The following is a 19,969-nucleotide window of genomic DNA, read 5'->3' as shown; positions in this document are numbered from 1 at the left end:
GCTGTCAGAAGAAAAATCAAAAGAATGAAAGCTACACAAGAAGTTTTGCTTCGGGAACAAAAGTCTCACTAGTTATTAGTAAAAACAGATCCAAAATAAGCTTCATGTACCTCTTTTCAGCAGCGGCTGGTTTTCTTCTGAGTCTTAGGTTAGAAGTAGCCAGGTTCACTGGTGTTGAGAGCCTGTGGAAACCCTGCCAGCCCAGCTCCTACCTGATGGCTTCAGGACCACCATCTCTGAGAGGATGAAGCCAGGTGAGAGAACTGACGAATGAGAGGCTTGGAGAGGACCAGCAGGCTGAGCTCCACCCTCGCAGGAGCACAGCGACCCTTGGGAAGACGCTCTGCATGTGCATCTTAATTGTAAAAAGTTATGGTCTTTGGTACCATCGGAAACATGACAGCGTTTGGAAGACAGGGATGGCCAGCCCTTCCGAAAGGTCTGTGTTACCCTCATCTTTCCAAGCATCTCGTGGCCCTCCTCCATGGGATCAGGTGAGCCGCTCCCCCAGGGACTAAAGCCCCAGCCCAAAGCAAAAGCAGCAGAACCACTGAAGAAACCAGCCTACCCTTGGAACAGACCACAGAGCCTTACACCTGCACACCCTGGCACAGCCAAACGTGGCATCCTGGAGGCTGTTGCACCATCAGCAGCTGCCAGGTAAACAGCCCAGCACCACTGAAACCCTCGCAAGACCTTCCTGCTGCTTTCCCAAGACAACCCCTTGCCCTTTCACCAACGATGCATCTCCTCCCAATTCCACCGCCACCGCTGCCAGCACCAAGGCTTCCCTTTGGCCCCTCCAGCAACCCAGCCACGGTCCTTCCGGTAAGCCTTGCACAAGCATCTGCATATCCACTGATGCCTCGGCCCCACGTGTGTCCTGAGGCTCCCACTACCCACGGTCAGGGCTGGCCTCCACCTTCTGTACACACAGCAGCCGCCTACTCCAGCCAAGGTGGCAGATCCCCTGCGGTAAACCCTGATGAATCATGAACAGTCTCTACCTCCTCATCAAGGGGTCTATGGAAAGTCATAACCTTCTAGGTTTCTAAATTTTGACTTCTCTCTTTTTTTATCACAAACAAGCTATGGGCTGAGCACATAGTGACAGCCCCAAGTTTGATGTTCCAACAAGCTGAACTGGCTGTCTGAATGAATCAGAAACCACATAACTGATGTCTTATTTAGCATGGAGAGCTCACCCACCCCTCGCCACAGAGCAAGCACCCTCATCAGGCGGTTTATTCAGTCCCTTGGCACACGGGATATGGGAAGTGTCTCAAAAACTCATGAATTTGAGAGATGGAAGGGACACTTGAAGTCATCTCATCACTTTGCAGCAGAGAAAGCAAAAGCTCAGATGGACTGAACAGATCTTACAGGTTAAGGTAAGAAGGAGCAAACAGGGGCAGGCCACGTTCAACAGGAGCAAAACCCCCTGGCCCTTTGCCTGGTGCCCCTACCTTCCTGCTCACACTGGGGAGACCACACACAGGGCCACAAGTTCAAATGACTCAAATCACACCCAGAAACACAGTTCTGTCTCGAGACTAAAGCATAACAGATGAACCCATGGTCTGGAAACAGGGGTCGTCACTAATCCAGCCAGTCATTGAAGGATGACACCTGTGGGCAAGGGAGAGTCCTGTGACACAGGCACAAAGTGAAGAGGGCACAATCTGGGCACTTCCAGCTCACAGGTGTGAGTAATCAAAGCAACTCAAAATCCACCTTTTGATAAATACCCAGTTATCCTAGAAGTAAGAGCAAATCTTACGAGCCACAGGAAAAGGAGGAATCCCTCTGAATGGAAGAAGAAGCTGTGACTTCTAAAGGGTTCAAGTTCAAGAAGGGGGAGTAAAGGTCAGGGGCCATCCAAGCCCATGGGGTGTATTCAGGGCTGGAAGGAACCTGTTGAATGAATCTGGGCTCTTTCCTCTTTCCTCATAACATCAGACATTCTAGGTACTGAGCAGGAAATGCCATTAAGTGAAGAAGTAATAAAACAATAAACTTAATGTAAAGTGTCCAAGAAAATAGATTCCTCTATTCTTCTCCAAAAACAATAACCAAACATTGTATTCTTTGGGAAATAAAGCAAAATTAAAGTTTTCTTATTACGGTACTGAGTCTATAAAGGAAATCAGGATGTTCACCAGGCATATTGCATCTTCAATTTTTAGGTACATTTTTATAAAAATTGAATCCTCTTTACATTGTTTTAACCCATGTACCATGACTGCCAAATTTCAGCCAAAAGAGGTTGTACACAAATGAATTAGTGCAACATTTTTAGGAATGTCTTAATGAAAACCCTGACCGCCCTCAAATACGGAACCCCTTCTGCATGGCACCTTCAGGTAGCTGAGCAAGAAACTGACTTTCTTACTCACAGATTTTCACCATATCTGAGATGAGATGGAATTTTATGGCTATATAAAATGACCTCATGGTATAAAATGGGGAAAAGCAAACATTAAACTATTTTATACATTTCAATAATGGTTTGGCTCCACTGACCTTATTTTATATCTCTCTTCAAAGGGAATTGTTATTAGACTTTTGCCTTTTTCTCCTTGTTTAGTTCCAGATCGCCTGGAGGGATCATAAAAATAAATGAAGTCCATTAGATAAAATTATTATTTACACAAAGGCAATATTAATTTTATCTGTCAGCAGGTTTTAAAACTAAGTGAACGTTCATTCAATGTACTTCTGTGCTAGCTACACCAACAGGAACTCTTTCTAAAAAAGAAAAAAAAAAAGTAATGGTCCCACAAGATAACGTAACTATTAATATATTTACAATTACTAAGGGATTTATCCAGAGAAGTTCCCTCAAGGCAGGAAACTCTTATGGGCAGAACAAAATAATCACGTTATAAATGACTCTTAGTGTGACAATTACTATTCACAGTCCTGTTCATTTTTAGGTAAGATAGGCAGGAGGCGGAGCGCCACTTTGTCTCTCGTCAACCAGAAGGTGCGATGTCGATGGTGACATGCAAAGCACGCAACAGTGGCAGGAAGAAAAGAATGCTCTCCAACATCTCTACTCTGCTCAGCATCACTGACCACCTTGTGATTGCCAAGGCTGATGAGCTTATGCCATGGGCATCTATCACCATAGCAACTGTGCTCATGACCTCTGCTCTTAAATGTCTCCCCAAACCCTCTCCTCCCTGGCTTCCCTAACCATGCCAATCTCCCAGTGCTCTACTGCATTCAGAACCCTTATTCCCCACTCTTCCCTTTAAATGAAGGTGTAACTCAGCCTCTCCTGAACATTCATTTCTTCTCAGTCTACACACTCTCAGTGGCCCATCTCTTCAAACTCAATGACTTGATATAGTTCCTAAAAGTGGGTGACTTCCAAGTCTATAATGCTCTGTGAGACCTCCATACATAATCCAGATCTATAAATCAAAATAGACCTCTTCCAAAAATAGACCTCTTCACGTAAATCAGACAGAAGGACCCCATCTGAGGGTGACTTCCTTGTCTGCCTTACCAACTGTACCCTTTATGTCTACTTTCTCTTATCGCTGCTCCCCATCTACTCTGACATTCAACTCATAATCCAAGGACTCACTTTGTCTCCCCTCCTTCATCTTCCCAAAGCTCCTCTGTCATTTTGTCACTGTGTTCTGACAACTCTCCCCCAGCCCACTGGAAAAGACCCTGATGCTGGGAAAGATTGAAGACGGGAAGAGAAGGGGACGACAGAAGACGAGATGGTTGGGTGGCATCACTGACTCAATGGACATGAGTTTGAGCAAACTCTGGGAGATGGTGATGGACAGAGGAGCCTGACATGCTGCAGTCCCTCGGGTGGCAAAGAGTCGGACACGACTGAACGACTTAACAGCAACAACCCCTCCCTACCCTAAACCCCTCTCTATTTCTCTCCTCTACAATATTAGCCATTTTTTGACAGATTTTCTTGCCTCCAGTTCCAGTTTTTAAGCTTCATCTCTGAGTAACAACTTTCTCTGATTCTTTCCCACTTTCCTCTACCCCCATGGGGCCCCTACACATCAACACTCATTTCTATTTGTCACCCTGAATTACAATTACCCGTGTACGTGCTTCATTCGAAAATAAGGCTGTGAAAATCTTAGCCTCTGGACAATACAGAAGGTACGATATATGCAAAAAAAAATTATCTCATGAGAAATGAGTCAGTAGACAGAAACAGTGCACACTCACACACACCTCTCTACCTTCTTATCAATATTGATGCTTCCATTAAAATGCAATTCTTGTTCCCTTTCCTTCTAGAACTCTGCTAGTCACTGTCACAGATGTTTTATTCCTCTATTAAAATTCTCTTAACATCTGGTCCAAATACAAGGATTCCCACGGTTTTGAGAAATGTCCTTTCTAAATGTCATAATTTTCCAATTAATGGTCAAAGGGATGAAGGGATTACTATAGGCAGACCAGCTAAAAAGAGGAAGTCTCACTGGGCCTGGAAACATGAAAGCACATGGAAGATATAACGGAAGTCTGTGACCCCTGAGGGGTTTGCATAAGTTATTCTAGCGCACCATAATTCGCTGCAACCGCTTGGAAAAAAATCATAGGATGAAAAAGGAAGAAATTACAACTCACAGCAGAAGTAAATTCATCAAATTCATTGTTGTAGGGTGAAAATACAAATAACTTGAAATAGCATCAGATAAATCTGGGGCTTCCCCAGTGGCTCAGCAGTAAAGAATCTGCCTGCAATGTAGGAGACTTCCAGGAGACAAGGGTTCAATCCCTGGGTTGGGAAGATCCCCTGAAAGAGGGAACGGCAACCCACTCCAGTATTCTAGCCTGGGAAATTCCATCGACAGAAAAGCCTGGTGGGCTATAGTCCATGGGGTCATTAAGAGTCAGACGTAACTGAGCACACATGCAGGAGATTGTAACAGATAAATTTACATATAATAGACTACTAACAATTTGGGTTTCGTGAAAAGGCCTCTGATTACTGTTTTCAGATTTCAGTTGGGAATGGCCCTGTGTGTGACATCTAATGATACCTATTAGGTCCAATGGGACTTCCCCAGTGGCTCAGATGGTAAAGAAACTGCCTGCAATGCAGGAGACCTGGGTTTGATCCCTGGGTTGGCAAGATCCCCTGCAGAAGGGCAAGGCAACCCACTCCAGTACTCTTGCCTGGAAAATTCCACAGACAGAGGAGCCTGGTGGGCTACAGTTCACGGGGTCACAAAGAGTCAGACACGACTTAGCATGCAGGCACATTAAGTCCAATGGACCAACATGTCAAAGCTTTTTCGTTGGAGTTCAAATCTGTCACACTCTTTGGTCTAAGAACAAAAAAGACAAATCTCATGAGTACTAATTACTATTTGGGGGGCAGTTATTCAAAAACAAGAATAAGCAATCCTTACTAAAATAAGTAATAACTGTAGTTAATATTGCATTGCATCTTTGCAATTTGCTAAAAGAGCGAATGAGGCTTCCCAGGTGGCACTGTGGAAAAGTATCTGCCTATTAATGCAAGAGATGCAGGAGACTCATGTTTGATCCTTAGTTTGGGAAGATCCCCTGGAGGAGGAAATGGCAACCCACTCCAGTATTCTTGCTTGAAATATTCCATGGTCAGAGGAGCCCAGCAGGCTATAGTCCACGGGTTTGAAAAGAGTTGGACAGGACTGAGTAACTGAGCACACAAGAGGCCAAACTGTAAAAGTTCTCATCACAAGAAAATAACACTGAGACATATAATATCAAAACCAAAGATTCCACCATCAGAGTGATAAAATCTAAGAAACTGCACAGAAGGTTATGTGGTTACGTACAGCATCAATACACTTCTTGTTTTCCTGAAACAAGCCTATAAAATAAGCATGAGCCGTCTTTCGTATTCTACAGACATAGAGACAAGACTCAAGGAGGTCCTGCAGATAAACAGAAGAGCTAACAATGTTAACAGGTGCATCCCTGGTTCCAAATCCATGGTCATCTCACTACACTGAAGATACTACCCCTGTGTATACAATAAGCATTTGTTGACTAGAGATTGGAGCCCTGCTAGACACATGTATCATCTGGCTGAAAAAGTAAGCAGGTGCTCTCTTTCTACCAACTGACTTCGTATTGGGCTTGAATATGTGTTTCCTTGCAGATAGAAATTTTGATAACTGGCACCATCATTCAGCGACCCTGAAGTCAGAGATTTCCTGGACCAGAATTTAACCCAGCCAGTGATGAACATGCACCAGCCTGAGCACAACTATGAGATGGCTTTAGCAATCTTCTGTCATTCTCTTCCCACCGTCTACACATCCTCCTGGGAGCCCAAGATGTGGAAGAGCAACCATCAGGTGGGGAATATCAATTGATGTCTCAGCTCCACCTTGACCCTGAAACTGCAACTTCCATCTTCTCTTCATTCCTACTTGAGTGCAAAGAATTACCTCCAATCAAACAAGGACCTAACACACCCCTAGCTGCCACTGTCCCCCAAATCTGCTTCCTCCCTGAGTCCTCCCCGTCATAACCAGAGTCATTTTGGTGTCTCTAATTTCCCCATGTGATACTCTGACCCATCAACAAACCCTATCCTATGGCTCACACTTCACACCGATGCTGAAGCTCCAGACTCTGGCCACCTGGTGCAAACAGCTGACTCATTGGAAAAGACCTTGATGCTGCAAAAGACTGAAGGCAAAAGGAGAAGAGGGGCAGAGGATAAGGTGGTTAGATAGAATCACCGACTCAACAGACATTAATTTGAGCAAACACCAGAAGACAGTGAAGGACAGGGGAGCCTAGCGTGCTGCAAGGAGTCCATGGGGTCGCAAAAGAGTGGGACACGACAGTGGCTGAACAATAACAACAATGGATCACATGCCTGGCCCCCTCTCCCCTCAAAGGCTGCAATCCCATGTGAAGCTGTTTCTTCTCCCACCTGCACCCAGCAGACCCTCTCTCATCAGAGTCTTAAGGCTTTTCTCTCTTGAACTCCCTCCACAGAAGTCTATTATCTACACTGCGGCCAGAGTAATCTTTATAAAGAGACTGAAAGTGTCAAACTCATAGAAGCAGAGAGTAGAACTGGCTGCCGGCAGTTGGGGAGTGGGAGAAACCGGAAGGAGGACAAAGGCTCAGTTACATGGGATGAAAATGTTCTAGACATTTAATGGACAGCATGGTGACCTGGTCAACAATACACACTGTGTGCTTGACATGCACTAACAGATTAGATCTTAAACATCCTCATTACACGGGCACACGCAGGTGACAGACGAAGGGTGGGTGTGTTCAGCAGCTTGACTGTGACAATCATTTCACAGTGTGTGTATATACATCAACACATCACATCGCACTGACCTAATGATATGGTATGTTTATACGAATTCCTGATATTGGAGGGCCTTTGTATTACAAGCCCAAATATAATGAAATCATTTTATTTGGTCATTTTTTAAAACTTTTATTGGAGTATAGTTGCTTTATATTGTTTTGTTAATCACTGCAGATGGTGACTGCAGCCATGAAATTAAAAGATGCTTACTCCTTGGAAGAAAAGTTATGACCAACTGACCTCACTTTCACTTTTCACTTTCACGCATTGGAGAAGGAAATGGCAACCCACTCCACTGTTCTTGCCTGGAGAATCCCAGGGACAGCAGAGCCTGGTAGGCTGCCGTCTATAGAGTCGCACAGAGTCGGACACGAATGAAGTGACTTAGCAGCAGCAGATAGCATATTGAAAAGCAGAGACATTACTTTGCCAACAAAGGTCCATTAGTCAAGGCTATGGTTTTTCCAGTGGTCATATATGGATGCTAGAGTTGGACTGTGAAGAAAGCTGAGCGCTGAAGAATTGATGCTTTTGAACTGTGGTGTTGGAGAAGACTCTTTGAGAGTCCCTTGGACTGCAAGGAGATCCAACCAGTCCATTCTGAAGGAGATCAGCCCTGGGATTTCTTTGAAAGGAACGATGCTAAAGCTGAAACTCCAGTACTTTGGCCACCTCATGCGAAAAGTTGACTCATTGGAAAAGACTCTGATGCTGGGAGGGGTTGGGGGCAGGAGAAGGGGATGACAGAGGATGAGATGGCTGGATGGCATCATGGACTCGATGGACGTAAGTTTGAGTGAACTCCGGGAGCTGGTGATGGACAGGGAGGCCTGGCGTGCTGCGATTCATGGGGTCGCAAAGAGTCACACATGACTGAGCGACTGAACTGAATTGAACTGAATGTACAGGAAAGTGAGTCAGCTCTCTCTCTCTCTCTCTCTCTATGTATATATATATATATTCCCTGTTTTTTAGATTTCCTTCCCAGTTAGGTCATTTTAAGATAACTGATTCACTTGCTTCATTAAGATCTTACGTCACTTGTGATTTTTTATCCTATTCCGTAAGTAAAATTGCGTATTACTTTTTTTAGGCTTTTAGGTGTTGTTATCAAAGTTACAAAGTTTCATAAAATTGTTTAGATAATCGTCCAATAAAATTTCCATCCTATCTGCTCTTTAAGAAAACAAAAACAAAAATCCCTTTGTGTGCTGTGTTATGTGCTGTGCTAAGTTGCTTCAGTCGCGTCCGACTCTTATTGATCCTATGGACTATGGCCCACCAGGTTCTTGTGTCCGTGGGATTTTTCCAGTAAGAATACTGGAGTGGGTTGCCATGCCCTTCTCCAGGATTGAACCGGTACCTCTTAAGCTTCCTGCCCTGGAAGGTGGGTTCTTTACCACTAGCACCAGCTGGGAAGCCCCACTGTATGCTGTAAATATATGCAATTTTTATTTATCAATTGTACCTCAATGAAGATGGACAAAAGGCACAATTATAATAAAATATCTGCATGTTTTTAAAGGACTGACCCCACCCACTTCTGCACCTTCCCCAGCACTCCTAGGCACCATTCTGGGACCACACACACCCATGCACACACACCCAGGTACACACAGGCACACACTCATCTCTGTGGTATTTTTGCCCACTGAGCTCATCAGCTTTCAGATGCCACTTGCCACTCCTTAGGTCCAGAGGTCATTTCTCCAGGTTGTTTCAAACCATTCTCATGCCTCAGGCTTCTTTCAACCTCACCTCCTCAGAAATGAGTCCCAACCTGGCAGGCTGACATGGCCTCTCACTGTCTAGCAGATTCTGCCCTGTTCTCTTCTTAAGCCACTTAAAATTACATGAAACCACTCCACTGATGTATGTGTTTATGGCCTGCTTAATCCATAAGAATATCAGAGCTGGAGGAATGAGCCTCGGTCACGCTCAGTGGATGTTCCCAGGGTCCAGAAGAAAGTATGATATTAAATATTATCGACTGACTGACAAGGTCCTAGAAAGGAAAGAAACCAAGACAGCCTTCAGCTAAGTGATGGAAAAAAAATCACTGTCAAGGCTTGAATGCTTTCTGCCAATGTCTCTGAGTGGTGCTTATCATAAGTTTCAGAAGCATTTCTATGGAAAACTACAAGTTTCCTCACAAGCAATCAGTCTATTAGGTGAGATTTCAGCAGAAGAAGTCAGCAAAGCCCGTGAATTAGATGGCACAAAAGCATGAAGCAAATAGCGCGTTATACAATGCTGGGGCATGCAGATGTGCTGTGAACATATGGTGTTTTATTCTTCACTTCATTAGCCTGAAATATGGAAAGGTCATTGAGGACATTATAATAAAGGTCTCCGTGGTTTAAAGTAATCCCCAAGTGTTTTAAATTCTACATTTTCTAAATATTAAAAAAGATGTGACAGTGGATGTGTTAATGGAAACACAATAAGAAGAATTCCTAAATTCAAGTCCAGGAAAAGCAGTGACAGATTGCATCAGTTTGGCAAGCCATTCCCAGGTGGCGCTAGTGGTAAAGACTTTGCCTGCCAATGCAGGAGGCTCAGGAGACATTGGTTCAATCCCTGGTCCAGGGAGATCTCCTGGAGATGGAAACGGCAACCCACTCCAGTATTCTTGCCTGGGAAACTCCATGGACAGAGGAACCTGGTGATCTACAGTCCACGGGGTTACAAAGAGTCAGACACAGCTGAGCCACTGAGCACACACACACAACACAACGAACACTCTTCAACTGCGACACTTCAACAGAATTGCAGGATGCCTGCTTGCTTGCTCGTGCCAGGAGAAAAGCAAGAAGTACCTATGGTCCCCCTCAGCCTCCAAGTCCCAGTGACCCACCTGCCCACCACTGTTGGCTTGAGATAGGTAGCAATTCAGAGATGCTTAGGCACACAGACTCTGGACCTAGACTGCCTGGGTTTCACTTAGCTCTAACAATACCCTTATGCCTCAGGATCCATTATCTGTCAAATGGAGAAAAAAGCCATGGCTTAAGATCACAGGAGTTAATTTGAAAGAGCATAGATAACTCCCTAGCAAATAAGAAGCAGCAAAAAGTTTTAATAAACAAATAAGGGTTATTTTTAAAACACTTCTTAAAATTTGCAGGGTAAAAAAAAAAAAAACCCTCCAGCTACCAAATTAGTGTCTTCCTACAAAGGGATGATAAAATCAGTTCATGGTTTAAAAAGAACTGTGATGGTGGGCGGCCTCGGCCTTAGGAAAATTCCACATCTCCCCAGGAAGCGTGTAAAAGAACATTCACAGCAGCATTTTTCATAATAGCAAAAAACAAGAAATAACAGAGGTGTCCACTGAGAGAATGGGAAAGCTTATGGTATGTTATATCATGGGGAAAATGGATGGGCACCAGCTGCATGCAATGTAAACAAATATTAGAAACATCATGGTGAGAGAAAACGTCAAGAATAATATACAATACAGTAAACCAATATTTGAGATTCCCAGGTGGCACTCGTGGTAAAGAACCACCTTGCCAATGCAGGTCCGATCCCTGAGTCAGGAAAATCCCCTGGAAAAGGGAATGGCTACCCACTCCAATATTCTTGTCTGGAGAATCCCATGGACAGAGGAGCCTGGCGGGCTACAATCTGTAGGGTTGCAAAAAGTCGGACACAACTGAAGTGACTTATATCTATTAAAAAATATATATAAAATTAAAGGATAATTTGAATTTGTTAAAACAATATTTAAGCACAATACTGTAAATCAATTATACAATTACAAAAAGATAATAAGAATTGTAGAAATATGCTGTAAAACAGCTTAAAAATGTGAATAAGACATGAAAAATGTGTTTTAAAAACAAGGAAGGCAGTGTAAACAGAAACTTCACAGTGGTGCTAATGTGGAAGTTAGGAAACATTGAGAGAACAGTGGAGGAATTTCACTACTTCATCGCCTCCCCATGATCAAGCCACTTGAATAATTAGACCCACTAATCCTCTTCAGCCCCATCCACTTCCCTGCTTTTCCACTTCTACCCTCTGCATGGACAGAAACGGTCTCTTCTGTGTCTCTGTTAGAACCCCATGCCTCCTCTGAGGTCCATATCACTCACGAGTTCCCCTATGTCCATTACCATTTCCCCAGCGAGAAGCAAGGGCCCTCCACCAGGCCTCCTTGGGAAGCAACTGTCTGCATGGCCATCAGCTCAGCTCAGCTTATAATCTGGCTTCTTCTGCTGTGTGGCAGGGCCACCCATGAGACCTTGTGCCACACACAACACTACAGCCCCTCAAAGTGAAAGTGAAAGTCGCTCAGTCATGTCTGACTCTTTAGAGACCCCATGGGCTGTCAAGTCCATGGAATTCTCCAGGTCAAAATACTGGACTGGGTGGCCTTTCCCTTCTCCATGGGATCTCCCCAACTCAGGCATCGAACCCAGGTCTCCTGCATTGCAGGTAGATGCTTAACCAGCTGAGCCACCAGGGAAGCCCAAGAAGCCTGGAGTGGATAGCCCATCCCTTCTCCAGGGGATCTTCCCAACCCAGGAATTGAACCAGGGCCTCCTGCATTGCAGGTAGATTCTTTACCAACTGAGCCATCAGGGATGCCCACATAGCCCCTCAAAGCCCCAAACATGTATTTTTTGCACTTAGACATGACCTAATCTTTGTTGAAGGAAAGGAACAACCAATCACTTACAAACAGTGGAAAGGATATCCAGCTAATATAAGAGGAGGCTGAGGAACAGATGAGTTTTGGAAGCCTGGGAATTGTATAAACGAGCTAGAATGATCACATTTTGTCGGAGAAATAGAAGAAAAACCTCAGGGTAGAATTTTCTGAGAATGGGGGTAGCAAACACATTTATCTGCTAGAAGTGAAAAGACCAAAGTTACTTTTATAACGAAATCAAATAAATCATGGCACATCCATACTATTAAATAGTACACAGCCTGTAAAACCAAAGTAGCAAAACTCTACACACAGACACAAAAATCCAATAATGATGCTGAAAAAATAAAGTGTAGACATTTACTTATCTATACAGAGAGAAAAAGGAGTAGGATTCCATTCTTGACTGAAATAAGCCAGATGATTTTTATGCTTGTATGTTTCTGGGTGAAAGAAAACTTTGATTACTCCTAAGAAGTGGAGGGTAATTTATATTTGTCTATATTTTGTAATTTATTTCTTTTTAATTGGAGGATAATTGCTTTACGAGATTGTGCTGGTTTCTGACACGCATCAGCATGAATTAGCCATAGGTATACACATATCCCATCTCACATGCTAGTAAAGTAAAGCTCAAAATTCTCCAAGCCAGGCTTCAGCAATAAGTGAACCGTGAACTTCCTGATACTCAAGCTGGTTTTAGAAAAGGCAGAGGAACCAGAGATCAAGTTGCCAACATCCTCTGGATCATGGAAAAAGCAAGAGAGTTCCAGAAAAAACATCTATTTCTGCTTTATTGACTATGCCAAAGCCTTTGACTCTGTGGATCACAATAAACTGTGGAAAATTCTGAAAGAGATGGGAATACCAGACCACCTGACCTGCCTCTTGAGAAATCTGTATGTAGGTCAGGAAGCAACAGTTAGAACTGGACATGGAACAACAGACTGGGTCCAAATAGGAAAAGGAGTACGTCAAGGCTGTATATTATCACCCTGTTTATTTAACTTATATGCAGAGTATATCATGAGAAACGCTGGACTGGAAGAAACACAAGCTGGAATCAAGATTGCTGGGAGAAATATCAGTAACCTCAGATATGCAGATGACACCACCCTTATGGCAGAAAGTGAAGAGGAACTAAAAAGCATCTTGATGAAAGTGAAAGAGGAGAGTGAAAAAGTTGGCTTAAAGCTCAACATTCAGAAAACGAAGATCATGGCATCTGGTCCCATCACTTCATGGGAAATAGATGGGGAAACAGTGGAAACAGTGTCAGACTTTATTTTTCTGGGCTCCAAAATCACTGCGTATGGTGACGGCAGCCATGAAATTAAAATACGCTTACTCCTTGGAAGGAAAGTTATGACCAACCTAGATAGCATATTGAAAAGCAGAGACGTTACTTTTCCAACAAATGTTCGTCTAGTCAAGGCTATGGTTTTTCCTGTGGTCATGTGTGGGTGTGAGATTTGGACTGTGAAGAAGACTGAACACCTAAGAATTGATGCTTTTGAACTGTGGTGTTGGAGAAGACTCTTGAGAGTCCCTTGGACTGCAAGGAGATCCAACCAGTCCATTCTGAAGGAGATCAGCCCTGGGATTTCTTTGGAGGGAATGATGCTGAAGCTGAAACTCCAGTACTTTGGCCACCTCATGCGAAGAGTTGACTCATTGGAAAAGACTCTGATGCTGGGAGGGGTTGGGGGCAGGAGGAGAAGGGGACGACAGAGGATGAGATGGCTGGATGGCATCACTGACTCAATGGACGTGAGTCTGAGTGAACTCTGGGAGTTGGTGATGGACAGGGAGGCCTGGCATGCTGTGATTCATGGGGTCGCAAAGTCGGATACGACTGAGCGACTGAACTGAACTGAACTGATACACATATCCTCTCCCTCTTAAACCTTGTTCCCACCTCTTACTCCATTCCACCCCTCCAGGTTATCACAGAGTACCAGGTTTGAGTTCCCTGTGTCATACAGCAAATTCCCACTGGTTATCTATTAGAGATGATAATGGGTGTTTTTCCAAGTTACTCTCTCAGTTCATCCCACCCTCTCTTTCCCCCATGTGTTCACAAGTCTGTTCTCCATGTCTGCATCTCCACTGTTGTCCTGTAAGTCAGTTCTAATGAGATGGATGGACCTGAGCCTATTATACAGAGTGAAGTAACTCAGAAAGAGCAAAACAAATATCGTATATTAATGCATATATACAGACTCTAAAGAGATGAGACTATTCTTCTGTATTGTTTGAATTTTCAACAAGCATTGACTTAGTTTGTAACTTAGAGTAAGTACAAAATATTAATATTTAGTTTTAAGATAAGTGAGCAGGGTGAGATTAGTTTTCTGGATTTGCTAATGAGACTGGGGCTAAGTTCCATCTGTAGATTCAGTTCAGGCTGACTCACTGGGTATAAGGGATACAAAACGATGGGAGAACAGGAGCTGAGGGCAGGACAGAAGCAAGGCAAGTTTAAAGAGAGGATGATGAGAAGGTAAAAATATTGACTGAGCAGATGCCAACTTCCCATAAGAATTTTCCAAACACAACAGGAAACTCCTACTATTCTCATTCAGGATGGGGAACACATGTATACCTGTGGCGGATTCATTTTGATATTTGGCAAAACTAATACAATTATGTAAAGTTTAAAAATAAAATAAAATTTAAAATGTAAAATAAAATAAAATAAAATCAGGTGAAAAACACTTATGATAAAAATACAGTACATGCAGGTGTAAACTGAGTCAGTGACAGACATTTCTGCAACTGGGACCTCCAAGGCTTTTCCTTACTATACTCATTTTACCCGGGGGAAAAAGGAAACCTTCACTCGAACCTAAGAAGATGGGATTGGTCTTATTAGCCCAGACAATAAGGTGTAATATGCAAAGCCCTCTGCTTAGACAGAAAAGAAATGATCAGGCCCACAGGCTTGACAAATGTTTTCCAAATTTGACATGGCATTCCTGTGTTTTGTCCTCAAAGTTGCCCCTTTAGCTTGGTAAATAGCACCCACTGTGAAATCACCCAGGAAAGTTAGCACACCTGTTTGTTTTGTCGATAAGCAGTAGACTGTGTTTCTGGTTGAATGCCTACATGAAAGTGATGTGCTTTCTGTAACACCATACGTAGGCGCAGCAAAATGTTATGGTTAATTTCGCTATTCCGGAAAATTCAAACAGTTCTCTCTGATTACAGCTGCAGGACCACAAACAGCAGCTCACTGCCCAAGGAGATAACATTTCAGGGAATGAGGCAAGTTATGGAAGAAAGCTTGGGCTTCCCAGATGGCGCTAATGGTCAAGACCCTCCCTGCAAATGCAGGAGACATAAGAGATGTGGGTTCGATCCCTAGGTCAGGAAGATGCCCTGGAAGACAGCATGGCAACCCACTCCAGTATTCTTGCCTGGAGAATCCCATGGACAGAGGAGCCTGGTAGGCTACAATCCATAGGGTCACAAAGAGCTGGACACAACTGAAGTGACTTAGCACGCACGCCCAGAAGAAAGTTACCTATTTAAGAAGCCTGAAAGAAAAGTTTGTTTCCACCTTGCACTATCCACTATTGTTTAATGATTGTCTTTTTGAAAAACAAATAATGAGGCACTTGGCAGTAGCTATAACCACTTGAAAAAAAAACTATTTTCTTTGATACACCAGCACACATACACAGAGAGAAAATTTTTTAAAAGACACATTTAATTTATTTTTTGGCCATGCTGTGTGGGTTATAGGTTCTTATTAATAGGTCCCCCACCAGGGACTGAACCCGAGCCCTCAGCAGTGAAAGAGTCAAGTCCCAACCACTGGAACACAAAGGAATTCCCCCAGAAACATTTTAAGGGACTTGAAAGTATTCATATGCTTTGTCTTGGTGCTTTCATCTGAAGGACCTTCCCTGAAGACACTGATCAGATAAGTCACCACATATTCACATCGAGGTATATTCCTTCCAGTCTGATTATAATACATTAATTACAACCATGATATGGAAACTTCCGTTTAGAGAAACGGAAATGGTTCTATGTAAATATAATACAGAACATCAGAAAGAGAGGCTATTGTTTTTAAGAGAAATTTTAAGGACATGAGAAATACTGAAGATACAATATTAAGTGTATGGGCAGCAAACTAAACTCTGTTCCAGGCAATATAAACAAGTACACACACACAGCACACCCACAAATGCAAGCCATGTGCGTGCACACACACAGATGGTCTCATACTGACATGTAAACATACAAACGCTGGGAGCCTGGGCTCTGAGTCGGCCAGTAAATTGGATGCAAATTCCAGTCACTCAGTCGTGTCTGACTCTTTGTGACTCCATGGACTGTAGCTTGCCAGGCTCCTCTGTCCGTGGAATTCTCCAGGCAAGAATACTGGAGTGGGTAGCTATTCCCTTCTGCAGGGGATCTTCCCAACTCAGGGATCAAACCCAGGTCTCTCTCCTGGTGGATTCTTTACCATCTGAGCCGAAGCCAGCATAGAAAAAACAAAGCAAGAAAAACAGGATGATGCTCCGAGGCCTAGGAAAGCTATGACAGTAGTGCGGCATCAAACGGGAGATCACGTGAAGGGTGCTCGTGGCGCTCATACATAACTTCCTAAATGGGATTCAGAGCTAGAGTGTAAGACCACATCGCCAGACTCTTCATTCATCTTGTGAGTCTCTCCCACATGCCATACTGAAAATAAAATACAGCAAGACCATAACCCTTCAAAAGCTTATTGTCCAATATTTTTCTCTCGTGGTTAATGGTGATTCTCGGAGATAAGAACACAAGAGGTTATAGGAAAAGGCAAAAGTGCAGACACATTGAGAAAACAATTTCCTAGCAGCTGAGAGGCAGAGCCAAGGAGCCCAGTTGACTTAAGATGCTGCTGCTGCTGCTAAGTCGCTTCAGTCGTGTCCGACTCTGTGCAATGGCAGCCCACCAGGCTCCTCCGTTCATGGGATTTTCCAGGTAAGAGTACTGGAGTCGGGTGCTGCAATCCAGGTGTGCCAGGGACCAATCGCTTCAGCCTCCAGGCGAAAAGTTGCCACTCTAAGAGTCAGACACAACTTGGAGACTGAAAAGCTACCAAACAAACCCACAAAATGTTACCACTTTCTGCATGTAATGACAAGAAAATCGTTGGAGAAAACTATGAGAGCTTGCAGATCACTGACCTGAGTTTTATCCAGTCAAGATACTATGACTCAGAGAACTCAGTCTTCTGGCTGCAGGTTATCAGCAGTCTAGAAAGGACTGGTGCCAGAACCTGAATCACATGGGTTTGACTGAAAACACACCATACAATTCTGTGTCGCCAGTGGTCTGATTTACTGCTTTAGGTAGGCTGATCATTTTGCAGCCACAGTAATAACAGACCCCACTGCAGAAAGCCTCACATTTAAAAATGTGTAAAGTGTGTATTACATTTCAAATAGGATATGGTACTAAAGTATTTTTCCGGAAGTCATGTATGGAGGTGAAAGCTGGAACATAAAGAAGACTGAGCATCTAAGGATTGATGCTTTTCAATTATGGTGCTGGAGAAGACTTGAGAAGTCTCTTGGACAGCCGGGAGAGCAAACCAGTCCATCCTAAAGGAAATCAACCTTGAATATTCATTGGAAGGACTAGTGCTGAAGCTGAAGCTCCAATACTTTGGCCACTTGATGCAAAAGGCTGACTCATCAGAAAAGACCTTGATATTGGGAAAGATTGAAGGCAAAACGAGAAGAGGATGAGATGGCAGGATGGCATCCCCGACTCAATGGACATGAGTTTGAGCAAACTCTGGGAGACGGCAAAAAACAGGGAAGCCTGGCGTGCTGCATTCCATGGGGTCACAAAGAGTCAGACCCAACTTAGAGACTGAACAATGAACAACAACAGCTCAACTATTTGTCTCTCTGTAAAAATGAATGCCAGTGAGTCAACATTTCCACTGCTGGGTATGTGCCTAAGAAAAATTGTACCATAATCTACACCAAAACGTGTACATGAATGGTGATAAGAGAACCATACGTAACAGTCCCAAATGAGGAGACAATCTGAAAGTCTATCACATCAGATCAGATCAGTCACTCAGTCATGTCCGACTCTTTGAGACCCCATGAATCGCAGCACGCCAGGCCTCCCTGTCCATCACCAACTCTCGGAGTTCACTCAGACTCATGTCCATCAAGTCAGTGATGCCATCCAGCCATCTCATCCTTTGTCGTCCCCTTCTCCTCTTGCCCCCAATCCCTCCCAGCATCAGAGTCTTTTCCAATGAGTCAACTCTTTGCATGAGGTGGGCACAGAACTGGAGTTTCAGCTTTAGCATCATTCCTTCCAAAGAAATCCCAGGGCTGATCTCCTTTAGAACATAGTTGACTGGAAAAAGAAAATATGGAATGCCCCACAGGCTGGGCGCTCAGTCGTGTTGAACTCTCTGCAACCCCATGGACTGTAGCCCACCAGGTTCTTCTGTCCATGGAATTTTCCAGGCAAGAATACTGAATGGATTACCATTTCCCATTCCAGGGGATCTTCCCAACCCAGGGATCGAACTCGCATCTCCTGCATTGGCAGGGATATGCTTTACCACAGTCACCTGAGACACCCCAGCAGTGATGGTGGGGACCCCAAAAGTAAGAAGAGAGCTCTTTATATATGGAGCTTTTCATCCGCTAGGTTCCCCTTATGCTGACATACATGCGAAGCATTGGTAGGTGAGTTATGGTAAATAAAAAAGTAAAAGAGCTATACAAAACCTAGTCTGAACTTGACATTGTTGCTCAACACTTTGAACCCAAAGCACATTTTTAGGTTGAAATGCACTGATTATCCAGATAGCTTGCTGCCACCTACATAGTCACAAAACAACTAACTCTGCAAAAAATTTAAATATCTCTCACTATTTATAGTAATAAATTACTTTATAATTTATATTATCCATCATCAGAAATTACCTCCTCATTTATATTACTTATATTCTATTACTTACTAGTAGTATTCGCGTAGGCCTGGCTCCAAGCTGACATCCCCAGTGTGTCGTGCACACGCCTGGACAATCCCCAGAGACCATGCCCATGCTTCCTTCACCCAAACATATTTTAATAGAACTTCCTATTCTTTTCCCATTGTGTTTCCAAAGTGAAAGCAGTTCAGTCAGAGAGCTAAGGTGGGTTTTTCCCGGATTGCTCTTTCTCCAAAAAGGAGAATAAATGGAAGAACTAATGGGCATAAAGGTGGCTGGTGGCATCTGCAAATACTGTGTCCGTGTACCTGGACATGTCACTTAAACCGTGTTTACATAATGCTTAGAAGACTAAGAATCTAGTGCTCCATGTCAGCCGAAAAGAATGTTTGCTCCTGTGGGGTCTGAGAACTCCCCTAAGGACCACAGTTCGGTGAAGCCTCTGTCACCCAACACTTGCATGATGGCTCGAATCAGCAGTCCCTGGTCCGCTTCTCAGCCTTTAAACATCAGTCTCACCCACCTGCTCCACTGTCCCCACAGCAGGAGGTAATGAGTGCTGTGACGGTCAAATTAGCATTGCAGACCATAAACGAGTTTTGTTTTCCCCTAATCACAATCCTCTATAAATCTCTAGCCAGTGTATCTTTACAAATCAATTCCTGGACTACTGAGCAAGATTCTTAACCCATGGGGGGATTTTCAGGACAGGATCCACCCTGCAAAAGAGTTTTTTGAAGAAATTCCAAGGACGAGGAGCCCAGGGTTGTTAGCTAAGCACAACTCAGCCCTAACACACAGCTGCTTCTTTTCCTGTAACCATTCCCTCTAGAACTCTGCCTCTGAGCAGGCCAGCACTGCCTTCAGCAGCCCTGATAAATTAAAGGCAGGCCTGCTCCAGTTCAAGCAGGCCCCACATATGGACTGCCAGACAGTCCTCCGCACCGGTCTACAGCTAGGAAAATCGTTATCTTTATTTGGGGTAACCCACATGCTTAAAACGTGGGCATCCCTGGTG

The 19,969-nt window shown here is 43.8% G+C and overlaps 1 protein-coding gene across 6 annotated transcripts in view; it reads right to left on the bottom strand.

Annotated features, from left to right (window-relative positions):
- SEMA5A (semaphorin 5A) overlaps positions 1–19,969 on the bottom strand; it is a 572,726-nt gene that overhangs the window by 369,845 nt on the left and 182,912 nt on the right. For 3 of the 6 annotated variants that reach the window (XM_070774864.1, XM_070774868.1, XM_070774866.1), the window contains exon 3: positions 2,524–2,598. The exons of the other annotated variants lie outside the window; for them this stretch is intronic. The gene's annotated coding sequence lies outside the window, so the exon portion shown is untranslated. The remainder of the gene's footprint in view (positions 1–2,523; positions 2,599–19,969) is intronic. 6 annotated transcript variants of the gene reach the window in all.

Source organism: Bos indicus, chromosome 20 (genome assembly GCF_029378745.1).
Source record: "Bos indicus isolate NIAB-ARS_2022 breed Sahiwal x Tharparkar chromosome 20, NIAB-ARS_B.indTharparkar_mat_pri_1.0, whole genome shotgun sequence".
NCBI classification, from domain to species: domain Eukaryota; kingdom Metazoa; phylum Chordata; class Mammalia; order Artiodactyla; family Bovidae; genus Bos; species Bos indicus.
The sequence above is the reverse complement of the archived record's forward strand: the minus strand, read 5'-3'. Positions and strand labels throughout refer to the sequence as shown.